We start from the raw sequence: 10,859 nt of genomic DNA on the forward strand, positions 1-10,859 counted from the left end.
CAGGTACTGAGATATAGTGACTTAGCTATTAAGGTTTTAAATTAAATGTTATTGTTTTAACTCCAGGCAGCCCAATCTGTGTTTAGTCTTTAATCCTATAAGAAAGGTAGGTGTCACGATACACAACTAAACCAGTCAGGGTCACTCCAGGTGAAGTGGGTTGGCACGAAATAATCACAGAGACAGAGAAATACCTTTTTCTTTGGGTTCTGTGATGGCTTCTCTGACCCAGATACCACCAAGGAGGCAAGGCAGGCAAGAAAAAGAGAGAGCATGCCTTGAAACTGGGGTTTTATTTGGGGAGGCTGTTCCATGTAATATTCTATCCCCAAAAGGGCAAAAGGGTAGGTTTACAAAGGAACAGGTGAGTGTAACTCAATTCCACCTGGTGATGCCTACTTCTGGAGCCATGCCTCATTATCTGAGCAGAGGTAAAGCCCATGTTATTGCAGGGTGCAATAATTGTTCAGAAATCTGGTGCATCAGGACTTGAAAGTGCCTGCATCCAGGGCACCTCCATAAGAGAATAGAGTAAACTTGTGTACTGAGAACAATTTTTACTTACTTAGGGATTTTTTTTAATTGAGAATGCACACGTAGTTTGGGAAAGAAATCCTTGTTATTGGAATTGCTTGGCCTTGTAATCCTCTTCTCCTTGGCTACATTCTTTACTTAGTGCACCTTCCCTGAGAATCACTATTGTGCTTACTACTACCTGGAAAGCTTGGGGCAAATCATCCCTTCTCTGATGGAATTTGTCCTCACACAAAAAATTATCTACCCATTGGCCAAGCCATAGACAGTTTTAGGCTGGATAAATGAAGCATGATAGAAGCAAACAAGCACAACCTGCTCCTGTGGCATTTTGAGACCATTATTGAAGAAGATGAAAAATTTCACCTGTGTCTCTGTCAACTCTAATATACCTGGACATGATCCTCAGACTGCATTTTAGTTCGGTGCTTTGCCTGGGATGACATGTTGATGTGTGGTCTTTGCATGAGCAACTGCAAAGCAGAGAAATCAACAGCATCTTTGAAGGAAGAAGGAGGACTTTATATGGTGATATTAAGGTTCGATCGGAGACCTTAGCAGGAGGTGGTAGCAAATTTACTTTGCAATATGCTGAATGAAAATCCTTTTGTCTGACAGGTACAAAACTGCCTTTCCTCCCTCAATGGCTGTAATTTATGTCCAGAAAATTGCTTTTCTTGGAAAGTGCTTTGATGTCTTTCCAATGACATCATTCTTTTGTTGTTACATGAAAAAAAAAAAACATAAAGGGAATCACTACAAAAGCTGCACAACCTTTTTGTTCATTTCATTAAAAAATAGCATTTTTGAATAGCATTTTGGTTGGTTTTGGCCAATATCATGCGACTAAAAGTAATAATAATGATAATAATAATAGTAAAATATCAATGCTTTGGTTAACAAATAATGGACTAAACTGATTAGGAGAGAATGTACTCTATCATTTGGGAAGCACATTTATCAGAGCACCAATCCTCCTTAGTAAATGATTATAGAAGCCAATATAAGATACAGTGAGGTCTCTCGTTTTGGGGAGACATGTTATATATTTATTGAAAGGGAAGTGCCTCTCTTAACACACACTAAAAATAAGTAGAAGGTAACACTTTAGAATATTGAATATAATTATGGTAAAAATGAGATTCTTGTCCTATTCCTACTGCCTTCTAATAATTACGGACTTTCAATGTACATTTATCCTTCAATATCCATGGGGGATTTATCGCAGGGCCTTAGTAAATAGCAAAATCTGTGTACACCTTATATAAAATGGTATCCTATATGCATATAATCTAGGAATATCCTCCCATATACTTTAAGTCATCTCAAGATGACTTATAATACCTAATGTAATATTAATGCTATGTAAAGAGTTGATATAATACATTATTTAAGGAATAACAACAAGGAAAAGTGTCTGTACATGTTCCATACAGATGTAAGACTAATTACGTAGCCCACGTCAGCAATGACTTAAAGGTTTTGTTTTGAATATTTTTAATCTGAAGCTGATTAAACCCATGGATGCAGAACATGCTGATACAGAGTGTCAATTACATTTCACAAGCTTTCAGGATCTGTAGTTGACATGTAAGTTAATTTCCCGGTTTTGGGAAATGATGCTCCTATAGCTGTGGTAGTTAAGCATGAGTTCTCCCTGAGCAACGGGCATCATCTCTACAATGTAGGCTCCTGCACACACATATCCTAGAACAGAATGCTTGTGGTCATACCTCAGTGTCTGGGCTTTGCAAAAAATCCCACCTTCCCTATTTAGGTCAGGCACTGGACTTGAGTAATCGTAAAAAAGTTTCTTGTCATCCTACTCTCCATTGTTAATTATTTCAGGTAGAAATGAAGATTTTATAACAAGGATATAAAGTATTTTTCATACTTTATATCCTTGTTATAAAATTGTTAAAGCCTTGATTTTTTATCTTTGCTGTCCTACTATATGAATATGATGGGAAGTTGAGATTCAACAGAAAATATTTTCCCCTTGGTTGTGAGCATAATGAACTTGAACTTGAACTAGCTCAGTGTCTCTAGCAGTTAGGGTTCTTTGTTGTTGTTGTTCATTTGTTAGTTTTGTTTTGTGGCACTGGGGATTAAACCCAGGACCTCCATATGCCAGGCTTTACAACTGGGCAGCTGTTGGGTTTTAAGTCAGGTTATATATGTGTTCCCACCATAAGAACCATAAGAAATAGTCTTGGAACAACATGTTGCTTTCAAGTGGTTCAGATGCCATCCAAAAAGGATAACAAAGATTTTTAACTGCACATCTGTTTGACTGCTCACCAACCTTCTGAATAACCTTTCAGGACTTTGAAAATTTTGGGTTCAAAGGTGCATCAAATAATTTCTTTTAAAAAAAATGGAATGGTTAGAGATTATGTAAAAGGCAATACTTCATTGTTATGACTTGGAGAATGAAACTAGGAGAAAGTCTGAAGATATTCTGGAATTCTTTGAGAATTGAAACACCATTCAACTTGACACTCAGGTGGAAGGTGTTTCCCCACCTGAGCATCCTCACCTGCATTGCCATGCACATGCTTTGAGAAGGAACACCCACTCACCAAACAACCACCTGCTGCTCTTTCCAGGTGTAGGATACTGCTCCATGCACTTTGGGAATACTAACTCAATGGGACAGTAGAGAGTTTGGTGTCTATTCATGGGATCTGTGAAGACTTAAATTTGGTAGCCACCCTGGCAGCTCTATATCCTTCTGCTGCAGCTTTGTTCTCAGAAAAGCAGGCAATCTCTATTTCTCAGACCTTCAGAGGAAATTCAGTTTTATTATCATGGACCTGGACTGAGGACTGGGAATATGGTAGATATAATTTGTGGCCTACACAACATCTAACCCATCTTCTTCTGTGCTCATGGAAGCCTATCTGGGTGTGTTCAGAGGAGCAAATTCACTTCTAAGGTCTCAGGGATTCTGGGAAATGCTTTCGCCTCTAATAGGTAGGATGATCATATACCCCAGTTTTCCTGAGATAGTTCCAGATTATGTGTACTGTCCTAGTATAATTATCAAAAGCGCCTCCTTTCTGTTTCAAAACATTCAGGTCTGAATGGTAAATTATATGATGTTCCTATGAATACGAGAAAAATCATTGGTTTCCTTTTCTTTCTGTCTCTGACAGTATAAAGTGAATGTATGAAGCATTAAGAAAAGAGGTGAGAGAGAAGCAGATCTAGAATCAACTGTGGAACAGCAACAACTGCAGATTTAATAATGAAAGTGAAAGTTCATTTTTCCTATTTAAGACACATTTAGGGGATTTTTTTCTCTTATTTTCAGAGAAGGGCATGGAGGAGAAACAGGAATAAGGCCTTTCCGTGATCTTTCACTCTGCAGTAGACTTTGATTCTTCTGTTTTTGACCATTCCCATTTCCAACTTCCTAAAAGGAAGCATGGAGAACATAACAGTAAATATAGCTCAGAATCTTAAAATAATATTAAGTATAACTCAGAACCTCACCCAAAATAATTTAAAATCCACCCTGGTACCTAAAAGTGAAAAAGCTACCATCATCCTATCATCACAAACTAAGCTCTGGGGATTCAAAATTTTGATTTTTACATCACCAAAAGTAGTTAGGTTCAAAATTTAGGTTTTGTTTATAAATATGACACTTGTTGTATGTTATTTCAAAGGAGGGTGTTTGTTGAGAAATCCTGAAAACTGCTCTTGATTCTCCTGAAGCTATGTAAAAAAGCAGATACATATACTTCCATTTAATTACTTGAAATTATTTTAGGAAAATAGGTGAAAGTGTTTAAAGTTAAATATGGTGCCTTCCAAAAGCTCACGTGAGATAATGCAAGAAGGTTTGGAGGAGAAATGATTGGGTCATAGCCTTAACCTAATCAGCAAATTAACACCTGATGGGATTAACTGGGTGGTGACTGGGGGCAGGTGGGTTGTGGCTGGAGGAAGTGGTTCATTGGGGGCGTGGCTATGGGTATGTATTTTGCATCTGGAGGTGGAGTTTCTCTGCTTTCTGATCTTGGTCTTCTTTCCTCTGCTACACTCTTCCTCCATGATATCCTGCCTCACCTGGAGCCCAGAGAAAATGGAGCCAGCCTTCTCATAGACTACAACCTCTGAAACCACAAGCCTGAAATGAACTTTTCCTCCTCTACAATTGTTCTGGTTGGGTCCTTTAGTCTCAGCAGCAAAAAGCTGATGAAAACAATGAAACACAACATTTCTACGTGGCTTTGATTAAAAAGTGAGTCATTTTCTCACTATGTTCACCCAAACCAAACTAAAACCCATCTAAAAATTGTGTTAGTTTTGATACCAAACACCAAATTGTTCAGGTCTCTTTTGAAAATATATCTATATGTCTATAGATATTAATAGATGAATAGATTGATAATAAGTGTCTATTATAATTCATAAAGCAAAACCACTGACTCTCAAGGGAGAAGCTGACACAGGGAGCACTGTGCTTGGTATTTAGACCATGGGGCATTTCTTTCCTGATCTCTTCTTCACTTTGCTTTTAGATGATGATGTAGTTCTATGGGGTTTTGGTTTGGGAGCAACTGGATACTTACAGGCTAGTTTTCTTTTCTTGCTTTAAATAACACATCCCTAGTACCTTTTCCTATTAATGAAGACAAGGTTCTTTTTCTTTCTCCTTCCCCAGAAGTCTATGGAAGAGGCTGTACCTGTGGTCAATTGAAGGGTGGTTGGTCAGTCCTTGTCATTGATTTGTGTCAATGAACACAATTCCTTTACACATCTCTACTGATCTGCAGAAGAGAAAAATGCACTAGCACAACTTCCTGTCTTCCTTCTGTTGGATCCTATGGCCATCTTGGGCTTATCTCCATGGCAGAGGGAAGGACACGATGGTGACAGCCCTACTGAAATGAAACGGAATGAAGAGAATGCCTGACCTTTGACAGTCCTGCTAGCAGCACACAAAAGCACCCATCTCCCTGTTTCCTTACAAAAGCAGATATTGCTTTCTTTTATGTCCAAATCAAAGACTTGTAAAAACTGATTATCTCATTACTGCTTTAATTTTATTTCTTTAATTACTGCAGAGGATGTAATCTTGCTATTTCTATTATTTTTAAAATTACCTATTCCTATCTTTCCATTTCTATTAGAATATATTTTCTCTTTTTAGCTTGAATTTCTTTGCGCAAACAAATATTGTATGTGTGTGTTTGTGTGTGTATGTGCCCGTGCCTATATGTACGCACATATGCTTAACACAGTGGTCCTACATTGGGCTGAGGATTGGGGGAGTAATGTCAACATCTTGCCACTTTCACATCAACATCTTGAGTAAAGATATTCTGATACCCCAGCTAATTCATTAATTAACTAATCAATTTACCAGTTTATGCAATCACTTCTCAGATATGTACTGAGAAGCCACTGTTCTGGTCTCTGTTCTAGGAGCTGGAAATACAGCTGCAGCAAGACATCACCCCTCTATATGGAGTTTACATTGCAATGGAGAAAGTTTGTGAGAACCAGCAAATAGATAAAAGGGACATGCTAAGTATAGGTATTAATAATCACTGTGAAAAGAAGTGTATGAGAGTAGGACGATAACCATGAACATGATGCTGCCTTTAGTCAAAGAACAGGATTTGTCCTATTATAAGTCTTCCTTCCCCTCCTTCTTTCCCAGTTCTCCTCCCTCCTTCTCTCCCTTCCTTTTGCCCTTCCCTCTTTCCTGATATTAAAACTGCTGCTAGGGTAGATAAGGCAGACTCAGAGATGAGATCTAGTGTTATTTTTGTTTTCTTTTTCTTCATGAAAATGCCTATTCCTAGTGAGTATTTTATTATCCCTTCCAAGGAGCTAGTTCAACCTTGGCAAAATTGGCTTACATTTGAAATGAATAAATATCTTTCAGGCTCCATCAGCCCTCTTTCTTCATTGCTCAACTCCCAACAGCCACTGAGGTCTGCCCTGGTATTACATGACCTCAGAGCTTTTGCATTGACAGGCTCAGCTAACGAGCCTTTTCTTGGCCTGTGTGTATGGGCTAATCTCCATTTTTGAATAGACGTGTAATTAATTTTCAAGTGTTCTTCTTGATTCAGTCACAGAGCTAATGATGTTGAGGATAAAAATACTTCTTCTAAAATGAAATTCACGCCAGTTCACTGCTGTCCGGCTGTTCTTCACTATCAAATTTCTTTTTGCACTTCATTTCAAACTAAGCCTTTTAAAATTTTCTTGTCCTCAGTTGTGCCTGTTTTAAAGGAGCAATCTTAGAGGAACCCTTCCTATCTTACCCTGACTTATCTTACCTGTTATGTTCAAAGCTTCCAATTGAGTGGACTCAGTTTATTATGTATTTATATACACTGGTATAATGTTCTCAGTGATTGACCTTGACCCTTAACTTTTCCTCTAAAACCATTTTTTTGAGCTTCATCAGTACCTACCATTGTCCTTTAAAGATATATTATTAACAGTAAATAAGGGTGTGAACACTAATCCTATTGTCTTCTTACTTCTTAAAATTGAGTAATAGGAGAAAAATAATAAAGTAACATACATATTTGTCTGTCAGCAATATCTCCAGTACATTAAGCCCACATTTGTCCGCAGAAGCAAAGTCTAACAAACTTGGCCTTTCTTTGTTCCGAAATTTTGGACTGACTATTTTTGTCAACTCTCTTAATCATTCCTACTGACATTCAAACTTGGAGTACCAAGGCTAATGGTGGCAAATAATTTAGGAATGTTCCTAATCCAATCCAACAATAACTGAAATTCAGCATTGAAATGCACTTGGGTGCTTTCGTGTTAACCTGTGTCAATGCAGATTCATAATATTTCACACAAGCTGGATTATTGAGTTCAGTTATGTGAGGAAGTTAAATAAGCTGCAAGGGGCCAGAGATGTGTTAAGAGTGTGAATATCGTCTGTCACCTCTAAATTCACATCAGTGTTCTGCCATTGGAGAACCAGGTGACCTCAGTCAAGTTGTTAAACTTGGAGTAGTGATTATGTTTATCTCAGGGGACAGCTGCAAGTGTAGAAAGAAATAAAAGCACACAATCACTTAGCAAGTTGCTCAGTACATGGTAAGCAGTCCCCAATGCTAACTACTATCATTGTCATCATTATTTAGATAAGTGACAACTATTGGCCACATGTATTGGAGTTTTGAAAAGTCACAGATTACGTTTCATGCCAAAATCATTTAAAAATATATTATTATAGACTTTGGAAATTATGTCATCAAGGGGAAGAAACCAGAAAAATTCCAGGAAATATAAAATGTAAGAATTGTATGAATATTTCTCTGAATCATCACGGCAAAATGTGGGGTGAGGTAGGAATGGATGCTAGGGTATTCAGGTTTTACATGTTTTATAATTGTTTTGAAAGTGGAAATAAACATCAAAGTTGCCACTTTGTGAAAAGAACCATGGAATTCTAGAAATCACTAGTAGCCTTTTATTTTAGAAAGCTAACCTAAGTTTCTGTGAGTGTTCTGAAAATGAGGCAGAGAAGCCTCAATGTGGCGAATATAAGTAATGCATTTTTTATAACATCTGTGAAAAATGAGCCTACAGCTTTGATCCAGAGCTGCCAGGCCAGCAGTTGCTATCTTCCTTAAAGCTGCCCAAAAGGCCATGAAAATTGGGCATGAAGGGGAGGGTGCTCTGTCAGGGCAGAGCTCATCCAGTTCCTGCATGATCACTTCACAATGAGACCTTAGCAGAGATACAATGAGTGTGGACTGGGTCCAAAAGAGACAGCTAGAACCCCCAGAAACCAGGAGGACATGGATGAAAAGAAACACCAACTTGAGTTTCTATTAGGTCAGACAGACGTGTTAGAATTGTTGAATCTGGGAATTCAAGCTTGGAGAGAGTATAACAAACATCTTGACAAAATATATGAAAATAGATTTGTTGATTAAACTTGGGTCTGCTAGGATGGGTGGGGGTAGCCTGAGGCTAAAAAGAGATGGTTTTAGTAACTTTTTTTTATTTTGTCGATGTCGATGAACCTTTATTTTTATTCATTTATTTTTATGTGGTGCTGAGAATTGAATGCAGTGCCTCACACATGCTAAGCAAATGCTTTACCACTGAGCCACAACCCTAGCCCCAGTAACATATTTTTTAAAAGGAAGTATTTTTTTCATAGCAATAATGAATAGATGGACCTTTTTAGATCAAAGAAGTGGAAGAAGTACAGCTTTAAACAGATAATAATGAGGCTAGGCAAGGTGGTACACACCAGTAATCCCAGCAGCTCAGGAGGCAAAGTCAGGAGGATTACAAATTCTAAGCCAGCCTTAACAATTAGTAAGGCCCTGGGTAATTTAGTGAGATCCTGTCTCAAAATAAAAATGTGGCTCAGTGGTTAAGCACCCTTGGGTTCAATCCCTCAAACTAAATAAATACATAAATAAATGTATGTAATAATGAATTATTAGAATATAGCTTCAGGAAAGGTTTTTTGGACAAAAGGAGAAAGCTTACCTAATTGAGGTCACTTTAACTCTAGAGATGTCTCTTGATTTTATTGTAAGAAAATTAGATTGGGTGGTCCTTTGGTGCTATCCAGCAAGGCAATTTCTCTTTTTTTAAAAAGAATTAGTCAACTGGGTAAATGTTCTGTCTTCTTTTGAGGGACAGTCATCCTGGTAAGATCACAAAAAGAAACAGAGGAGAGGTTCAGGGAAATAGTCTGTTATACCCACAGGTCTGAGAGCCACAGCATTCTATTACAGGATCACATGGGAGTCACCAGGGTGGTCAGGAGCAGAAGACAGGAGAGAGAGGAAGAGTCAGGTCAGAGACTTTCTTGGGGGTCCCTCTAGGGACAGGTTGAAGAGTTTAGGACTGGCTATTTGAATGATTTGGGTAGGTTTTGGGCTATAACTGCACAACACCTGGTCCTTGGGTGCACAGGCCAGGTAGAGGAGGTCTTGCTCCTGATGGTTTAGAGTGCCTATCAGACACATGCACCAGGTGGGCCTTTCCTGTCTCTAGGAATTTGATCAAATTTTGCAATGAAGAAGAAAATTGTATGAATTCTCTTCCCTATGTCAACTGGTTGATTTTTTTTTCTTTTCTTTAAACAGGTTGGATAGTATCTTCTGCCAAATGAAGCAAAGAGCCAACGTTGTTCCTGGATTCATATTGAGAAGAGGAACACACAATCTGAAGATGTGGGTTGAGGGGTGTATTGGGCTGTTTCAGACCCTTGGAGCTGAGTAACTGAATCTCCTGCCGCTTTCATCCATTTGCCTTCCTCAGACCACAGGATTTGCTTTCACACATGGCTAAGCCTACTTCTCATTAATAGCTTGAAAATGTTTCCCATTCATCTGGAATCTGCAATGGCTAGAAGTAGACTTCAATATTTTCCTTTGCCAATAGATATCGTTCTCTAATGCAGGATGAATTTCAACCTGATGGTTTCTGAGACTTGCAGTGGGTGGGAATGACAGGTTGTTTCACTGCATTATTTATGCGAGATGATCAGACACTGGCAGTTAGATGTGCTTTATTCCGTACCCAAAGAATAGGCATGGTTTAGAGCAAGAGGTAAGAATGCCATCATTTTGCTGTTTGAATGCAACCAAAATGTTGCTTTTATAAAACAGTTGACATCCTTAAGAAGAGATAGAGTTGGCAACTCCTTAGTTTAGGATATATGTCTGACTCTCACAAGATTGATATGCCCCGGATATTCTGCAAAGGCCTCATTTAGAATTTTCATTGTGTGTGGTTAAGACATAAAGCCATACTGCCAAAGTTTATTTTGTATGTTCAATTTTTGAGCACTTGCTAAATGTTTCATGCATATAATCTCATTTTCTATTCCAAGCAACTCCATGAGATAGATGCTACTAATATCTTCTCTCATAGATGAGACAATGAAGATTGATAGAGGTGATGTGTCCATCCTAATGATAAGGAAGTGGATGGTGGCACAGTCAGAACTCAAGTCCATGTTATGTACTACTAAAATTGTGGTCCATTTTGTATGCTCTCTCCCTGCTTTCTACTTAACTGTTTTGGTCCTTCACTTGTGATAAATCTAGTCTTCCTTCTTGGTTAATAACTTGGCAGCCTTTAGTCTCTCTCCTGTAAGACCATCCTCTACCACATTCATCATTTCTGTCTTCCTTCAGTGATTGCCTCACAATTCTCTCAGCCTAGAGGGTGGACACTGCCTCTGTTCTTAACCCCTTCAGATTATAGTCTGGCCCCTTTGGACAAGGACATATGTAGCTCCAAGGTTCTCCTCTAAGGCCTTCTGGCTATTGGTTGATATTTTAAGGCAAGGGCTTATT

This window comes from Urocitellus parryii, chromosome 1 (assembly GCF_045843805.1).
Source record: "Urocitellus parryii isolate mUroPar1 chromosome 1, mUroPar1.hap1, whole genome shotgun sequence".
NCBI classification, from domain to species: domain Eukaryota; kingdom Metazoa; phylum Chordata; class Mammalia; order Rodentia; family Sciuridae; genus Urocitellus; species Urocitellus parryii.